This window comes from Bacillus rossius, chromosome 1 (assembly GCF_032445375.1).
Source record: "Bacillus rossius redtenbacheri isolate Brsri chromosome 1, Brsri_v3, whole genome shotgun sequence".
Classification (NCBI taxonomy): domain Eukaryota; kingdom Metazoa; phylum Arthropoda; class Insecta; order Phasmatodea; family Bacillidae; genus Bacillus; species Bacillus rossius.
In genome coordinates this window covers 59,077,601-59,095,789 of record NC_086330.1, presented here as the reverse complement: position 1 = coordinate 59,095,789, position 18,189 = coordinate 59,077,601, and the positions used below count along the sequence as shown (strand labels likewise).

Here is an 18,189-nt window from a genome sequence, read left to right as displayed (position 1 = left end):
TTTTGTGATGTAGGCGTTCACTAAGAACGGATTCTGCGGAAATCCGATCCCAAGGGGAGTTTCGGGGACGTAATATATCAAAATTTCCAGTGTTTGGTAGGAAATCACCATGGCAACGGCTGTTGCTTTGTTGATTCTTCATTCGTCTCTATGGCAACGACTATTTCATTGTTAGCGCAGTCTTCATCACCGTTGAAATTTTGCGGGTACTTTAAATATCAAAAATTGCCCTTTTTTCAAGTACCTATATATATTTTACAGACTTGAATCTTCACAGTAATGTTCCTTATGTTACGCAGGATGACATTTTCCGAAAATTAGATCCCATGGGTGGTTAAAACCAGGCAACAGTGGGTACTTTGTCTGCATGCGAACAGGATTTTGCATTTTTCATGCCTTCTGCGTCTCCATGGCAACGGGCATCGCGCGGCAGTGGCTTACCCACAAGGAGGGGCATGTATAATGAGCGGCGTAAGAATGATCTGCCTGTAGACTGCCGTAGCGAAGTACGGGTACATCAGTTGTACGTTGCGTGCACGAGTCGGGAAACCATCGGTGCTATTAATTTTTTCTCCGGTACACTATACAGCATTGTAATAAATTTTCACTGAATTTTTTTTATTTACCATTACTGTAAATGGGAGATGTGGCTTAATTTTTTTCCATTAGTATAGCCGTGCGAAGCCGGGTCGGGCAGCTATTATTTAAATATGCCGCTACTAGAGAGAACTGGAAACCCACTGAAGTGGTGGGAAGAAAATGAGATGATACTGCCAAATTTATGCAAATTAGCAATGGCATATCTGGGAATACCAGCAACTGAAACTGCCTGTGAAACGGTTTTCTGATCCGCTGGAAATATAGAGTCTTCAAAAAGAGAATCTTTAGCCACTGTGCCGAATCAGTGCTACTTTAGGCACGATTTTTTTTATTTTTTTGGTTTTACAAAATTTTAAATTTTTTTATAACTTTAATTTTACGCTTTCGCCCCATCCAAACTTGTTCGGTCAAGTGTACCGGCAGGTTACCTTGTTGAGCAGCATAGTGCTCTCACCACCGTTTCCCACCAAATTTGCTGGGTCTAGCCGACTACAGGACTATCATCAGCAACGGTATCCACTGGCCGTCGCGTTTCGTCACGAGTTTAGCGCTACGCGTGACGAAAGTAGCCGCCCTAAGCTTCCCATGGTCACCCCCACCCCTTCTCGGAGGTGTGCTGAAGTTTGCGGTCTCTAACACGTTTTGGTGTCCTTTTTTCAAGTTCCGCCGCACGTCCCGACGTCTGGCCGGCGAATTCTCCCAGGGCAGGTCATTCACCGGACATACCCCCCACCCCATCCTGGTCCACAGCGGTCATCGGCCAGCCGCGGCAATGTCCCCTCTCAAGGCCAAAATCCCCCCCCCACTTGCAAAATGGCGGCCATCAAGTGCCGCGATGGTCTCTGCGAGACTCCGACCTGCATGCCCACGCCATCTAGCGGCGAAAGGACGAACCAGCTATCCCCTATCCCCTCCAGAAGAAACAGTCGACCTCACACTCAGTCGATAGGTCGCCGGAGCCCTTTTTTTTTCTTTCGGAGCCCTTCGGAGCACTTCGGGTTTCCCGATCCCCTCCTCCAGAGGAACAGACGACGGGACTAAAGTTTAAGTTAGCGTCCCGGCGCCATTTTCAGGGATTTTGAGGGCAGCTCTCGTCCAGCGCGCATCTTTGCAACAAGTCGCAGTAACGACCAGCAGCTATCGTGATCCGCTTTCGGCAATAATGTAGTTGCTTCTGAGCCAGGCCATGTCGCCTAGATTTTTTTTATTTTTCTTAGTAGCTGCCCAATTAGTCAAGTCTAACTTTAGTTTTTTTTTGGTTTTCGTCTTAACTATATCTTCTATGGCTACCGCGAGCTCCCGTGCCGCGCATCCCCGGATCACCCCCAGGGACAGCCACTATCTACTTCACCCTGCCAGCTAAGGTAAGCTGCACTTCGTCCCACACAAACCTGTTAGGTTGCATTTTTTTTTTGGGCTTAACTTCGCCCGTCATAAACTGCCTGCTAACCAAGCTAATCCAGGTGGATTATTGGTTACAGGCAGGGTTCCAGAATCCCAGAGGCTTCCAGAATCCCAGAGTACTTCAAGGACCCCAGACCAGTTCAAGATGGCGGCCCAGTTCCGGCGCCACATTTTGCACCTCAACATGTAACTCGTGAGCCTCTATAACGGAGTCTCCCTCCATCTTTCGGCACCCCTCAAAAAGAAGTGAAGAACAGTTTATAACTCCGCCAGTTTTAGGACGTTTTCCATATTATTATAAAATATTGTATTTTAAACACGTATATTTGTTTTATGAGCCTGCGAGCTCAATGTTCCTAAACAGTTTAACTTAGCATAGTATGAAATGGTGTTCCCCCCCCCCCCTGGTCCCTCTTTCTTCTTTTTTATTCATTAGTTACTCAATGTAATGTATCAAAAATAAGAATCTGACATTGTTAGCAGTTTTGTTTGTAATGGCTGTAATGCCGTAAGATATTTTCTAATGTAAGAAACATATCAATGAAAAGATACTGAACTACTAATCAACAGTAAAAGCCTCTAATGAAACCAAACCATACGAGTGTTTTCATTTGCTGCTACTTGAAACCACAATCCACGTAACCTTTCCTACTGTCAGGGAGGTTAATTTTAAATTGTTTTTGTAAGTGGGGCTGTGCCCCTCTGGCAAGTTCTTTTAGATAATTAGCCTGACGCTTCCACCGGACATTTATTATCAATAATTATGGTTTTGTTTTGAGCACAGCACCACGGTTACAAATTGGTAGCAGTTAGCATGGTTACGGTTACAATGTGGTAGCAGTTTGTGTGATATGGTTACTCTTAAATTGTTAACTGTATTTTGGTTTGATTTATGAGAATGCTTTAAATTTATTTGGTATAAATATTTTTTTTGTTTGTCACTAAGATTTTCTATATATAGTATTATTGTAAGTCCTAAAACTGGCACCCAATCTGATTCACCCAAAGTGAGTTAAATTAAAATTCTCTCGTATTTTACGTCCCGCTGTGACTGTGTTTGCGCGCGGTGAGACACCGCGCGGCCCCGTCCTTCAGGCAGCGTGCTTTATCAGCGCGCGTGTCATTCTCCCTGTCATCCTCTTCACCCCTCCCCTACACGCCTCACCGGCTGGAGGAGACAAGGTCATGTCGTTGCCCCCGTGTCCGGCAGCGAAACAATGCGTTGCGGACTAGTTTGTTCCTCACGGCCGACAGTGCACTAAGTTTGTCTAAATTCCTCCCTTTATCTGTGTTTTTTTTATAACACATCCACCTGTAAACCAGGCCATCTTTGTAAAAAAAAACTCATCATAGAAGTCCTTTCGGACGTCGTGGTATTTTTTTGTTTTGTCTCTCGGCGCCTTGCGCGCGCCGACATGTTATCTCTTCACCACATGGCAGGGCCGCCAACCGCGCGGAACTCTTCTCTACTCCACCCACGTAACACTTAATTTGTAAACAAACTACCCATGCTTTGTATGTCCTAATAATATAATTTTTATGTCACAAAACAAGCACTATAAATAATACTGCATTAAATATAGCAGCAAAGTATTTTCTTAATCTAGGGAAACGTAAATTATAACATAATATGTTTATATAACTTAAAATAATATTAACAATACAAATAATATGATAATATAAACCTTTTGTTTTAGCTAATGTTAAGAAACTTCCATTGTTTACTATTTCTAAGTATCTTAAAATTAACGATTAAGTATTTTAATAATACATAAAATAAATCTAAAAAAGGGTCCATTCATTAAGTAACATAAAATAAGAATATGTTCATAAGTAATTTTAACAAGTACTCTAATCATATTGCATCGTTCACAAGCAAAGTGAATATACTTCGACGTACCATTTCATGGTGTCACCATACACATCCATGTGCCTAGCTTTTGTTTAGATTTATTTCGTGATCACCCAACGAGAGGTGCAATCACTCGTGCCTTTAAGAAAAGGCCTGAATTAAATTGTTTATATACACGGGTTGAATCCCCAATACTTTTTACGCTAGTCATGAGGTGAGGAATTTATTGTAAGATAGAGTACTATACCTTTTTTTTTAACGTCGAGTTTTCTATGAGCAATTTACCAATTAATCGAAGAATGCAAGGTAAAGGATAAATAATATTTTTGTAATTATGAATTTTGAGTAAACAATTTATTAACTTTTATATTTTTTTGGATCGGTGTTTATTTCCTTTATGAGGTGGTGTACAGCTATGTATGTAAAACATCTAAATTTTTTTCATTATCCATTCTTCATCCAAATTCGTTGATCTTTCGGGTTTCTAACCCGAACTAACTCAGGGGTGAAATTCCCTCGTAGGTCTCTCTGCTTCAGCCTGATGGTCTGATCAACCGTCGGAGCTTGAACATATTGAGCCTATGTGAGTTAATAAATGTAGGTATCCGGGACCGAGGTGTGCTTCGCTTTTTAAGCAAGTATTAAATTCATCTATTTCGTCTGATCCATCGTCAGATTGTGCAGAGCTATGTCTCAATGCCTTCGACTTCTTATGGACAGCGAAACAATTATGTACAGGGGTTATATGCCCAATCTAGTTTGTAAGTTACGGGTTACCATACCCATTTACAGGGGTTACAATCCCCATTAGTCACTGAGTGCTCAAGGACGCATTTCCCTTGTTTCGGCCTCAGTGCTTTTCGGCCTCCCTCACAGCGCCCATTTTGGTGTTCCTACACGATATCCAATATCTGAGATCAACAGGATGAATTTCATTTCATTAATATAACAACGGCATAAATAGTTGTAAGCTTACAGGTACTTTAAGGTTAAGCTTTAAATTTAATTTTTTTTATTTATTAAATGATTTTAAGGATTTATTTTAAATAATTCAAACCAAGTTTAAATGGACTCTATTTAATTATTAATCTTGTCTTGGACTAAAGTGTTACAGTCAAAGGTCATGGAATTAATTCTGCTTTATTACAAGTAGTAGGGCAACAGACATATTTTTTTTTATCTTTTCTTTTAGCTCATTAATAATAATAAAATCAATCATATTAAAATACGTATTCCCCAGAAATTAAGCAGCTACGAGGTGACTAGTCTCATTTTAATATTTAAGGTAATCACCGAGAGTAGTGAAATACTTTCAACCCCCAACGAGAGGTCCACTTAATTAATTTGGTTATGTTTGAGCATCCCGTTTCTAGACTAGCACAAGCTAGGTAATTTAAGATATTTTAATTTTTAATTTTTACATACGTAAGTTCAGTCTTTAACAAGCTACTTGACGTAAATAGTTTTAATTTTTTTTACTCAGAAATACCTCTCTGATATTTTTTGAATCTTCATGAATCTTGTTCCACGATTTCATATATTTAATTTCTGATTACGTTCCTTTTTTTTAATAACCATAATTCGTAAAGTAAGCAAGAATATGTTTGTAGTGTTTTTTTGTACTGATTTTGCGTTAATACTTGTACATGTTTATTTCTTTATTTTCCCTTGCACGTAAATGTGATGTACAGTGACGTACATAGAGTCTGAGCACTGAAGCTGTCACATCTAGCCATTTTTCTTTTTTCTTTTGCATTCTACCCCAAAGTTGGATTTCTTTTACATCGTTATCGATGAGATTGTTTATTTAAGTAAGAGCGACGTGACTTCCAGACGGCAAACTGGTTTCTTTTATGTGTTTTTCTAAAATAGGAGCTAGGTCAAGCTAGCCAACGAGCGGCGCAAAAGTTAGGGTCCTCTGAGCCAACGAGCCATGACCAAGGTCCTCTGAGTGAAATATCTCATGACCATTTTCGAGTGTTCTTTGGGTTACATTCCCACCACTCATCTTTGGACGGCCTATGTTCAAACCCCCTCTCAGGCAGTGCGAAGTCTATCAGCAGTCATGGAAGATCTAACCGCTCCATTATAATTTATCCCTTTTTGATTTATAATTGTTGGTTTATTGAATTTTACATTTCTTTAAATAATTTAAATTTGAGTGCGAAGAGTCGTTAATTGGTCGTTTTTTTTCAGAATACTTTAAATAATAAATATTAGTTAATAATAATAAACATCAGAGTGGTATGCGCTGAAATTTCTTAATTTGTCGAATATTTAATATTTTTAAATTCATTCTTTCCTACGGATTGTTGATCTGTTGAGGTTTTTCATCCCCAATCATTTAAAATTCCACCAAGGGAATTCCACCCTTAGGTCCTGTGTCACTCCGGGACTGAGGCTCTGTTTCGCCTTCGGGCAAGCAGCAAATTTGACTGTCTTCTCCATCGCCTGACTGTGCAGGGCTAAGTCCCAATGCCTTCGGTTTCTTATGGAAAGACTATTGTACAGGGGTTTACATGCCCACTTTCATTATTTTCAGGGGTACACAAATCCCCACCTTCATAACTGGCACCCGACTGACCAAGTTCCGGTTCCGGCCCAGTGTTTTAGGCCCGCCTCACAGAGCCCATATTTAGAGTTTTTGTCACGTGACACCATTCCCAACATCTGAGATCAACTTTCCTCATGACATCATTCACCGTTAAGGGTAATTTAAATAATTATATACACCTTCCATTTTATCAAAATATTTTTTTTATAAGTAGTAAGATACAGGCGAACCTGGTACTAGTTTTACTAAGAAGTGTAAGTTTATTTTTTTCCCTATATGCTCCGCATTCAAGCGGGGGAGTATGTGCCGAATCAGTGCTACTTTAGGCACGATTTTTTTTATTTTTTTGGTTTTACAAAATTTTAAATTTTTTTATAACTTTAATTTTACGCTTTCGCCCCATCCAAACTTGTTCGGTCAAGTGTACCGGCAGGTTACCTTGTTGAGCAGCATAGTGCTCTCACCACCGTTTCCCACCAAATTTGCTGGGTCTAGCCGACTACAGGACTATCATCAGCAACGGTATCCACTGGCCGTCGCGTTTCGTCACGAGTTTAGCGCTACGCGTGACGAAAGTAGCCGCCCTAAGCTTCCCATGGTCACCCCCACCCCTTCTCGGAGGTGTGCTGAAGTTTGCGGTCTCTAACACGTTTTGGTGTCCTTTTTTCAAGTTCCGCCGCACGTCCCGACGTCTGGCCGGCGAATTCTCCCAGGGCAGGTCATTCACCGGACATACCCCCCACCCCATCCTGGTCCACAGCGGTCATCGGCCAGCCGCGGCAATGTCCCCTCTCAAGGCCAAAATCCCCCCCCCCCCCCACTTGCAAAATGGCGGCCATCAAGTGCCGCGATGGTCTCTGCGAGACTCCGACCTGCATGCCCACGCCATCTAGCGGCGAAAGGACGAACCAGCTATCCCCTATCCCCTCCAGAAGAAACAGTCGACCTCACACTCAGTCGATAGGTCGCCGGAGCCCTTTTTTTTTCTTTCGGAGCCCTTCGGAGCACTTCGGGTTTCCCGATCCCCTCCTCCAGAGGAACAGACGACGGGACTAAAGTTTAAGTTAGCGTCCCGGCGCCATTTTCAGGGATTTTGAGGGCAGCTCTCGTCCAGCGCGCATCTTTGCAACAAGTCGCAGTAACGACCAGCAGCTATCGTGATCCGCTTTCGGCAATAATGTAGTTGCTTCTGAGCCAGGCCATGTCGCCTAGATTTTTTTTATTTTTCTTAGTAGCTGCCCAATTAGTCAAGTCTAACTTTAGTTTTTTTTTGGTTTTCGTCTTAACTATATCTTCTATGGCTACCGCGAGCTCCCGTGCCGCGCATCCCCGGATCACCCCCAGGGACAGCCACTATCTACTTCACCCTGCCAGCTAAGGTAAGCTGCACTTCGTCCCACACAAACCTGTTAGGTTGCATTTTTTTTTTGGGCTTAACTTCGCCCGTCATAAACTGCCTGCTAACCAAGCTAATCCAGGTGGATTATTGGTTACAGGCAGGGTTCCAGAATCCCAGAGGCTTCCAGAATCCCAGAGTACTTCAAGGACCCCAGACCAGTTCAAGATGGCGGCCCAGTTCCGGCGCCACATTTTGCACCTCAACATGTAACTCGTGAGCCTCTATAACGGAGTCTCCCTCCATCTTTCGGCACCCCTCAAAAAGAAGTGAAGAACAGTTTATAACTCCGCCAGTTTTAGGACGTTTTCCATATTATTATAAAATATTGTATTTTAAACACGTATATTTGTTTTATGAGCCTGCGAGCTCAATGTTCCTAAACAGTTTAACTTAGCATAGTATGAAATGGTGTTCCCCCCCCCCCGGCCCCTCTTTCTTCTTTTTTATTCATTAGTTACTCAATGTAATGTATCAAAAATAAGAATCTGACATTGTTAGCAGTTTTGTTTGTAATGGCTGTAATGCCGTAAGATATTTTCTAATGTAAGAAACATATCAATGAAAAGATACTAAACTACTAATCAACAGTAAAAGCCTCTAATGAAACCAAACCATACGAGTGTTTTCATTTGCTGCTACTTGAAACCACAATCCACGTAACCTTTCCTACTGTCAAGGAAGTTAATTTTAAATTGTGTTTGTAAGTGGGGCTGTGCCCCTCTGGCAAGTTCTTTTAGATAATTAGCCTGACGCTTCCACCGGACATTTATTATCAATAATTATGGTTTTGTTTTGAGCACAGCACCACGGTTACACCACCCAACATTACATAGAAGAACTGGTTTTATTGCATTAAAAAAAATTATATTAGACGCCTGTTTTCCAAAGAGAAAATAAACATTTCCTCGGAAGATGGTGCAACTCATAAGTGTAAAGAGTGTCATGTATATTGTTTAGTTTCTTTAGGTTTAGTTCATGAAATTTTTGACTCACCAGTGTGGTATTTTTTTAGGACTTTTTGTTTTTGTGGTAAAAATATTACAAAAATCATAAGTTTGCTCTCATGCTCTATAGCTTATAATGTATTTTTCAGATTTTCCCCGATTTCCCGAGTGAAATCTGATTTTCCCTCCCAAATTTTTCTCGAAGCTCAATTTCTTTTTTTGCACACGCCTACATTAGACAATGTTTTTTCTAAATATTTTAAAAGTCAAACAAACAAAACATGAATGAGATATAGTTAATGATAAGGAAGTACTCGTATTATTTATTTTCTTATTTCAACCTCAAGTTTTTTCTAACCCTTGCAGTAATGGTTTGTATAATCCAACAAAAAAAAAGGTTTCAGACAAATCTTTTAGATAAAAATTATAACATTTACAAATAATTTGAACGGATTTGGAGGTATGTCTAATAAGGGAATTTTTAATTTCTTTGTGTATTTAAACCTCTCTTTATCCACCCCTTACCTCAATGGTTGGTTGTAGCAAAAATATATTTAGACAAAAAATTATGAATTTTTTTTTGTCATCCAACCCCTATTTATTCCACCCCTTGCCGTATGGTTTGTCGTATAAAAATTATTTCAGACGAATGTTGTAGATAATAATTTAAGGTTTTACAATATAATAGAATGGATTTAATATTGTACATGGTACGAATTTTTTAATTTTTTTTTAAATTTTATCTCTTTATTTTTCCAACCTCCTGAAATAATGGTTTATCTTATCAAAATTTATTTCAGACAAAAGTTTTGGATAAAAATTATAATATTAATGAATAATTTGTTAGAATTCATTGTTGTGCCTAAAAAGGGAGTTTTGGTTTATTTTAACTCCAAAACTTATTTATTTCACCCCTTGCAGTTATGGTTGGTCGTATAAAAAACTATTTAAGACGAAATATGTAGATAATAATTTAAAGTTATACATTAAAAACAGAATTGTTTTAAAAGAGTTTATGATAAAGAAAATAATTTTTTTACTATACCCTTTAATTTTTCAACCCCCTTCAACAATGGCTCTACTCATAAAAAATTGTTTTAGCCAAACGTTTGAGATAATTATTATGAGATTTACAATCAATTTGAACGGATTTGATAGTGTTCCTACTAAGGGAGTTATGATTATTTATTAAGTTTACCCCTTTTTTCTTTCAACCCATTAAAGCCATGGTTCGTCTTACCAAAAATGGTTTCAGACAAAAGTTTTATATTAAAATTATAAGTTTAATAAACAATCTGTACGAGTTTGATGTGTCTACGAAGGGAGTTAAATTTTGTTTGTCCTCCAACTCTTTTTTTTTTCAAACCCCTTGTAGTTATGGTTAATCGTATCAAAAATTTATTCAGACAAAATATTTTGTTATTACTACGCTCAAACATTAGAGATATTTTCCAATTACGGTAGTAATGGCGATTTTTCTGTTTTTCTTTTCAAAAAACCTTCACCATTTCTACCTCTTTGGTCTGATAAAAATTTTCCGGATGTCACACGATGGTAACGGCTAAAATAGGTAGTATTTCTTTGAAATTCACATGAAAGGTAGAGAATGAAACTATCTATTCCTTGTCGTGCTAGTAACTAGGATATTTATTTCTAATTTGTATATATAAAAAAATCCAAGAAGTTGGGTTTTCGTTTTGTGGTCTTGTTGATGCAGGCCAGACTCAGTCCTCTTGCGACCTAAGGAAATTTCAAGTAGTATAATAGGTTTTTTAATTTTATTCCTACAACTCCCCCCCCCCTTCCAGACACATGAACATTCTACACCAAAAAACGTGTTCAATGTGTTCGTATACAAATAATAACTCGACATTTTCTACGTTCGCTCAAAAAAGGTTCCTCGTTGGCCACCATTGAGAGGAACGCTGTGATTTTTTTTTAAATTAAACAGTAATGTTCATGTAACACTTCAGATATTATTTAATTTGTACAATTACATGAAAATAATTGTATCACTACAAAATAGTGTTCGCAGTAATACTGGGTTTGGATTCTTACCAATGGTTAAAGTTATTTGTAAACCTTTCCCTGAATAGCTTTCGAGAATTAACTGCGCTTATTTATAAGCATAAGAAAACAAAATAAAGTGCAATTATAGAATATCCGATTGTCTTTCCCATGGTTTAAAAACTTAGTGGGCTTGAATGAAACAACAGTTAATATATTGAAATATGCGTCAATTTGCGTAATAAATACTCAGTATTACCTCGAAACACGTAATTCATATATGCAAAAATAACTATAGCCATGTGTTGTACAAAGTTACAATACCTTTTTCTTGGCAACTGGATTCCAAAGTAATCTCTCGTCAAAGTACAGAAATCTTGTGTTCTGGGAATCGAGGCGGGATCTGATTAGTAAATGAATGATTGAACCGAGGGTGTAGCGTCTCGGTGACATGGGGAGTCAGCACGGGTGATGAGGGGCGGTGAAAGGTGAAAATAGAGCCTCGAGGAAATGACTGGAGGGGAGGGTGATGGGAGCACCGCGATAAAACATATCCCAACGTCTGCCACGTTTCCTACTTCGCGATTCCGGTAGTAGAGGCGAAGATGCGTGTGACGGGCGAGCCATTTTCGCCCTTAGTGACCTCAGTGCTTTTGTAGCTTTTGCTGCCCGGCCAAATATGTTTTGTGTTTGATATATACTGTGATAATATTATGTAATCTTGTGTAGGTCCTACCTTATTTTTTTAAGTCAATCTTTGTTATTGTAAATATTTACAAGCAAATATTTTACACAAGGAACATAAAACGTCAAAAATATTAAAATTATACCGATTGACTATATATTTAACCGTTCATGTATAACGTACAAGTCATCTAGAAAGTAGTCGATCGTGAGACATAGTTGAGGAACTTGACATATGATCAGGACATATAGTCAGAGATTTATTTTCGGGAACCCACCGTCCTACCCCGAACTCAAACCCGTATCGCCTCCGTTGGAGGCAAGTAATCTCACCATTTGACCACCGCGGCTTTGGAATCAATGTGTCATTTTCAATAGTAACTTTGGATCATTTATTAATATAAGCTTTCATTATGTTTGACAATTGGGACATTGATTGATTATTAAAATATTTGACTGATGGAACAGAAACAAAAATTAGCTATTATTAGCTTGTACGAAAGAAAAAACTATGTTAATTGAGGCTGTAACTTCCTCATGAAAGGTGTCTAACTCTAAGCTTTGGCTGCGTTCTTGTGTTTTGTGTTCACTAAAAGTAGCATAGGAAAAAAACACTAAGAACCAAAGAGTCTTTCTTGGCCGGAAGAGTTCCAGTAGATTTCTCTCTTTCTGTTGAGTGGCACTTGGCCAACCATCTGGGGGGGAGGGGGAAAGTGACGGGCACGAACGCTCATGGTGCTAACCTTAATGGTGTCCACAACTCACCAACAAGAACCAGGTGGTTCATTAATGATTCTGCCATTTAAACAAGAGACTGGATTCCACTAGCTGCCAATTTCCCATTTTAACCATTGTTTGAGCAGGCGTACATATTAATCTTGTGAATGCAACCGTAGCTTAAAGCTTAGGTTAAGACTTTTTTTTAAAATGTTTTTTTTTTGTTTTTTATCGGTAGAATTTTTCGATATCCTCACAAATATTCGGTCGAAGCCAATTTAGAATATTTTTATTTTCAGAACTAGGAGAAAAAATACAATGATTTTATTATAATTTTTAACAATATTTTTAAGGTAGGTATCAACGATGAGGTTCAAGTGTCATGGAACTTATGGACATAAAGGAAAACCGTCTCAGAAAAAATGAAGGAAAGGCAGATGGAAGTGAAGGAGAAAAATGCGACTCTAAGGCACGTAAAAACCATCATGAAATTTTTTTAAATTAAAACATTTATCTGCCCGGTCTTTCCAGACAGATAGCCGATTGCTGGAATGTTGTGAACGGTATACTCTGTCCTACTTGAGTGACCACTTTATTTTACCATTGTCTTCTTAATATTTAATTTAAGCCGGCTAGTAACCATCATGAATTTGACTGCTCTTGCTCTGTCATTATAATAGGAGCTTTAGCGAGTGCAAAATTTAGAGACTCCTATTTTTATGACATATACTTTAATTTTTAGCCTAATTTTCAAAATATTATATTCTTTTGAGATTTCCTTTCTCTCGCTGAGCCGATTTCAATTAAATTTCCTACCTTGGCCTTTTTCAGCTTCTTAATTTGACTTTTCATAATTTGTTAAAAATTGATTTGCAAATACTAACTCTTTACCAGAGCCATAAATGACCAATTACACAATAACTTACAAATCATGCAATGGAACTAAAAATAATATAAAACATAAAAAAATTCTGAATTTCATTTTATTTCAGAATAACATTCAGCAATCATTGAACATTTTAATCATTTACCATTTTTTGGTGAAATAATGTATTTTTAATTTTCTGATTAACCAATTTTGATGAAAAATTATAAAAACGCATTTTATATATTCAATATTTGACTTTTGTACGTATGGTTAAAAATGTTTTTCCAAAAATAGTAATTTACTTAAGCCCTGAATAACCAATTCCGAAATAATTTTCAAACACTGTATCACTCATAAATAATGTTTCAAATTGTTTATAAATTTGATTTAATTTTAAAATAATATTAAATGATTATAGAGGAAATAAATCATTAATACCTTTTCAATAAAATATGTTATGGTCAACCAAATTTTTTGTCAACGCGTTTTTCATGTCAACGCGTTTTTCATCTTTTATAGTGAATTTTATTGTATTTGGTAAAAAATTGTTTTCCAAACAATACCGCTATACTAAGACCCTAAATAACAAATCACATAAAAAATCACAACCTATGCATTGCGTAAAACAATTTAGAATTAATATTTTTAAATGGGTATTTTATTTCCCTACAACTATTGGTGTTTTGCGAGGATTTAAACCATTAACTCTTCCATCTTCTCATAAAATATGGTATTTTAACTCATTATTAAGCCTTTTAATATAAATTTAGTGCAAGATAATTCTAAAAAATTTCCTCATAAAATTAATGTTTGGTGAATATGGACTTCATTCACGTACTTACATTAAATGATCAGAAATAACTCCATAAACATTCATGACAACAAAAATTAAATGGTAACACACAAAAAAATTATTTTTAGTCATTTATAAAAAAATGTATAACCTATGAAACATTTTAATAGTTTATCATATTTTGATAAAATAATGAATTCGTATTATTACATTTTAGTAAACAATTGTGATAAATTGATAGTTTTAATATTCGTACTAACTGGTTTAAACATTGTATTAAAATGATTACACTTTGATGTTTTTCAATACAATTTAACCTTTTGATCTTTTCTTAACTGCCCACGTTTTATTAATATTGGTGGCCAAACAGTTTTACTCCAGTTTATTTTGGAACTACTGAGTCTACAATAATATCAGTTGGATAAAAACATTATTTGTTATAAAATTTTCGATTTTTTTATACAGTTTATATGATCATAGCTCTTTCCCTAGTTTCAAATCTTTTTTTTTACTTCGTGTATAATTTTAATCCCTCCTGCCTACCCTACATTAAAAAAAAAATTTATTTGGGGTATTCTAAAGTAAATTTTTGAAAAGTTTCTTGTGTCTGAGATGTAAAATTAATTATATCAAACAAAAATACGAATTTGGAAAAATAGTTCCATTTTTGTGCCCCTTGGGTTCCCCTGCCCCCGATTGTACCTATCTTTGTCTTTTGCTGTGCCCTTGAAGAATTGTAAAGTGCGTTGTGATAATTGTCATTCCTGGAACATAGGCCACCGGCAAGGCCTCAGCCCAAAAAAAAATGCTACTTGACGAAAATAAGTTTCACTTGGGTTTTAAAAAAAAGTGTCCCTTGTTGTCATGTGAGCCGGAAATGGTTCTGTCGCCATGTTGTTCTGGAAGAAGGGAGAAGGTTCTTGTTCGAGCTTCTCGGGCGAGCTATAAAGCGCCTCGCAAGCTGTCGGAGGAGAGAGAGAGTCGGAGAGAGTAGGAGGGGAAGCCCTTGGAGAGACTTGTCGACCAGAAGACTCCTGCCCCGCCTCACGCTCCGGATTGTCACTATGTCCGTCATCGTGCCGCCACCAACGTCGCTGCCGAAGATGGCCCTTGGTATGTTATCGTCACTATGTTAATGTGGACAGATAGAATTATTTCGTAAAGCCAGCAGTGGGACCTGAAATAATTTTCAAGCTGTGGTGATAACATTTTTTGAGAGAAGTGTCATTTGGACTTAGCCTTTTTTTTATTAATCTTTCGTCGAAGTGACTGATAAACGAGTGTTCTCAGGACTTAATATTCTGCTTTGCTGAGTCGGCATTAGTTACGAATCTGTTGAGCTGGAGTCGGCGAGGAGAAAGATACGTAAGATACGTACGTTACGTACGATGGTTAAGTTATGTTACGTAAGGAACTAGCCTGTGCTTATTTGAGGTCCTCTCACCTGTGCCAACAACATTCTCAAAATCCAGAACTTTTTTTTTTGAAAGTTTACTTCGACGTTCATGATGGCTTATGTCAGGTGTACGTAAGCGAACTTAGTCTTTTGGCCTCCAATCAGAGTGTTGTAGGAAGATGATTATTTGAGGCTACTATAAAAGATTGCCAGACAGTTTTAGTCCAAATCAATAAATCTTGGTGACCTGGACATCATTTCGACTTGTGTTCTACAGTATGCTAATTGCTTCGTACGAGCTGTACAGGTACTTAGTTTTGGCTTGGGCTGAGCCACCGGAGTGGAATATTACCATGGGGCGGAAGTCCGGATGACACAACGACTGATATCTGTGAGTGCTGCCCGCACGGGACTTGGGAAAGAACGAGGCATTGGGTCGCCCGCCGTCGGACAGCAGCTCCGAGTGGACTACTTCTCTGAACATCTTTATTATGAGGCGAGTTGTTGTTTTTGGTTGTAGGCACCAGTTTTTGGTTGCAGTTGTACTGCAATTTAGTTTCGAGGCAATTTATACGGTACCTTGTTGATTTCTTTGTGGCTTGAGTTGTGTCCTCTATGTTTTACTTGTGCCATTTCGAGGATTTAAAGCCTTTTAGGTAAATAATATCTCTTGAGATTAGTAAGCCTAGAGTTTTACTGAATATGCAAGTGTAAGTGCCCAAAGTATTTTTTCGTGATGTTGATATAGTTTATGGGCTTCTTATATAGCTTTTTACTGTGAGCCTTAACTTGCTAGAGTCATAATATTCATTGTATTTCTATTGCTTGATTTATGTAGCTATGCCATGGTTCGTGTGTTACAATGATTACAATGACAACTTACTGAGGAACGCCCTGGTAGCAGACCCCTCTGAGTTCTTTTATTTTCAGTATAATATGAAGTGTCCAATGTGTATAACATTTAATTTTCAATAAATGTAGGTTCTATTGATTCTAGTCGTCCCGCTCTGTTTTGCTCGCCCAGTTCCACGCTTCGTCACACTATAAATACTTACAATTGGCGTTAAAAAACAATACTTCATTTTAACCTACACTTTTTATATCCCAATACTGGATTTTAAATTTGAAATTCCTGTCACAAATATTAGGAAAAATATTAATCGTGCAAAAAAAGTTTTGACTTCTGCAAAAAAAATTAGGCTTATCAAACCAAGTAATAAATTCTTGTTTTATCAGAAAAAGTAAAACAGATTCTACCAGTCACATGTACGCACTTTTCAAACACTATTACTTTACAAAAAATAGTACAAAATACTTGTTATAGAAATTCATCTTATGTTATGCGCAATAATATTTGCGAAAAGAATCTCATGAAATAAATAAATAATGATCTAGTAATTTTGGTGCTTATTTGCACAATTAATTCCTTAAACATTGGCATATGGACTTAGATAACATAAATTTAACATCGCAATTAATTATTTTATTAGTTCATATAAATTCTTATTTATTGGGATGAGTTATTTCTACTAAAGCGGTTTGTCACTTATTGAATTTCATTCGAAATATAAGTATAAAAAAGGTACTTCAAAATTCTCATTAGTACGTCTTTGTATTTACTGATGAGCTATTTTAACCGGACACTCAATAAAAACCAATATTTCTGCCACTTTATTACTGGTTCACTATAAGTGGAGTGTTCTGATGCGTTTCCTGCACGAGAATGAGTGTCATTACGTGTGGGATGTATAAATGGGAAGTGTTTGAGATACTTATGGATATATATAATAAATTTCGAAGTAAAAATTGATGTCACAAGCTGAATACATCTAAATCTCATTTAATAATTAATGCATGTGTGGCTCGGTTTAAGTTGTTTGTTTACCACTGTGAAAAACATTCGTGTCGTCGTATGAATCGGAGGTGATTAAGCCAAGCAAATTTATTCAAGGCTTTAGATGTTTTTATTTTTTTTACTAAAAGTCGATTTTTTAGTTTGTTTAAAACACAAACGTACTATCAAAAACCAGCATGGTAGCCACAAAATCAGACAACATAAAAACATGGACGTATTCCAAGGTTGCTACCGTTCGAGTAAAAAAAATACATAGCACAGGCACTGAGAAACAAGATTGCCATCGATTTAAAACGTTTTTTTTTTTTACAAACGCTATTTATTTACATTTTATGTAATAGATAAACATCAATAACGGACAAAATAGATGAATACACCAATCACCTAAAACAAGCGAAGCTCAGCCGATGTCAGAAGTCAAATGCACAGACAGCACAGAGAATTACGTGGAAGCCTATTGTGTTAGTCTGTGCTGCCGTCGTTGTGCTGTAAATATTACCTGTTTAGTTTCATGGCTGGGTTTGCCTGTGAGTTAGTGTTTTCCAAGGTTGTTGTTCGTCTGTATTCACTTTCTTGATGCACCTGTCTCGTCGTTGCAAGTCCGCTGTTTTTCTGTGCTGTGAATTTTTTTTCTAAATAACTTCTTCCACGGAATTTTCTGTGCTGTCTATGTATTTGATTTCAGACATCGGCTTAGTTTTGCTTGTTCTGTGTGTGTTCGTTTATTTCCCCTTTTTATCCATTCTTGAAGATTTTTTATTACATACAATGAAAACCAGCAATGGCATATGTATAAAAAATGTTTTAATCAATCTTCACCATTGCAAGAATCATTAAAAAAAAAGTAAGTTATCGTATATGGTACTTCCCAACATATAACTTAAAACTCGCGATGTTCGCTACCACTTATAAATAACAAGACATGAGATAATTATTTTTTTTAATATCTTGGTCATTAATTTTTCTATTATAAGTTTCAAGTATTTGGAAAAATAGTGTTACGAACGTACTGGGAGCACGGCTGTGAGATGGGCCAGTGGACCTTCTAGCGGTCATCTGACCTGTAGGCCTCGAGTGGGGCGCGGTCCATTACGCAGCACATACCTTGGAGGATTA

General features: G+C 37.3%; 1 protein-coding gene across 1 annotated transcript in view; it reads right to left on the bottom strand.

Annotated features, from left to right (window-relative positions):
• Positions 1–18,189, bottom strand: part of LOC134536568 (leukocyte tyrosine kinase receptor) — a 311,306-nt gene that overhangs the window by 204,326 nt on the left and 88,791 nt on the right. The gene's annotated exons all lie outside the window — the stretch shown is intronic.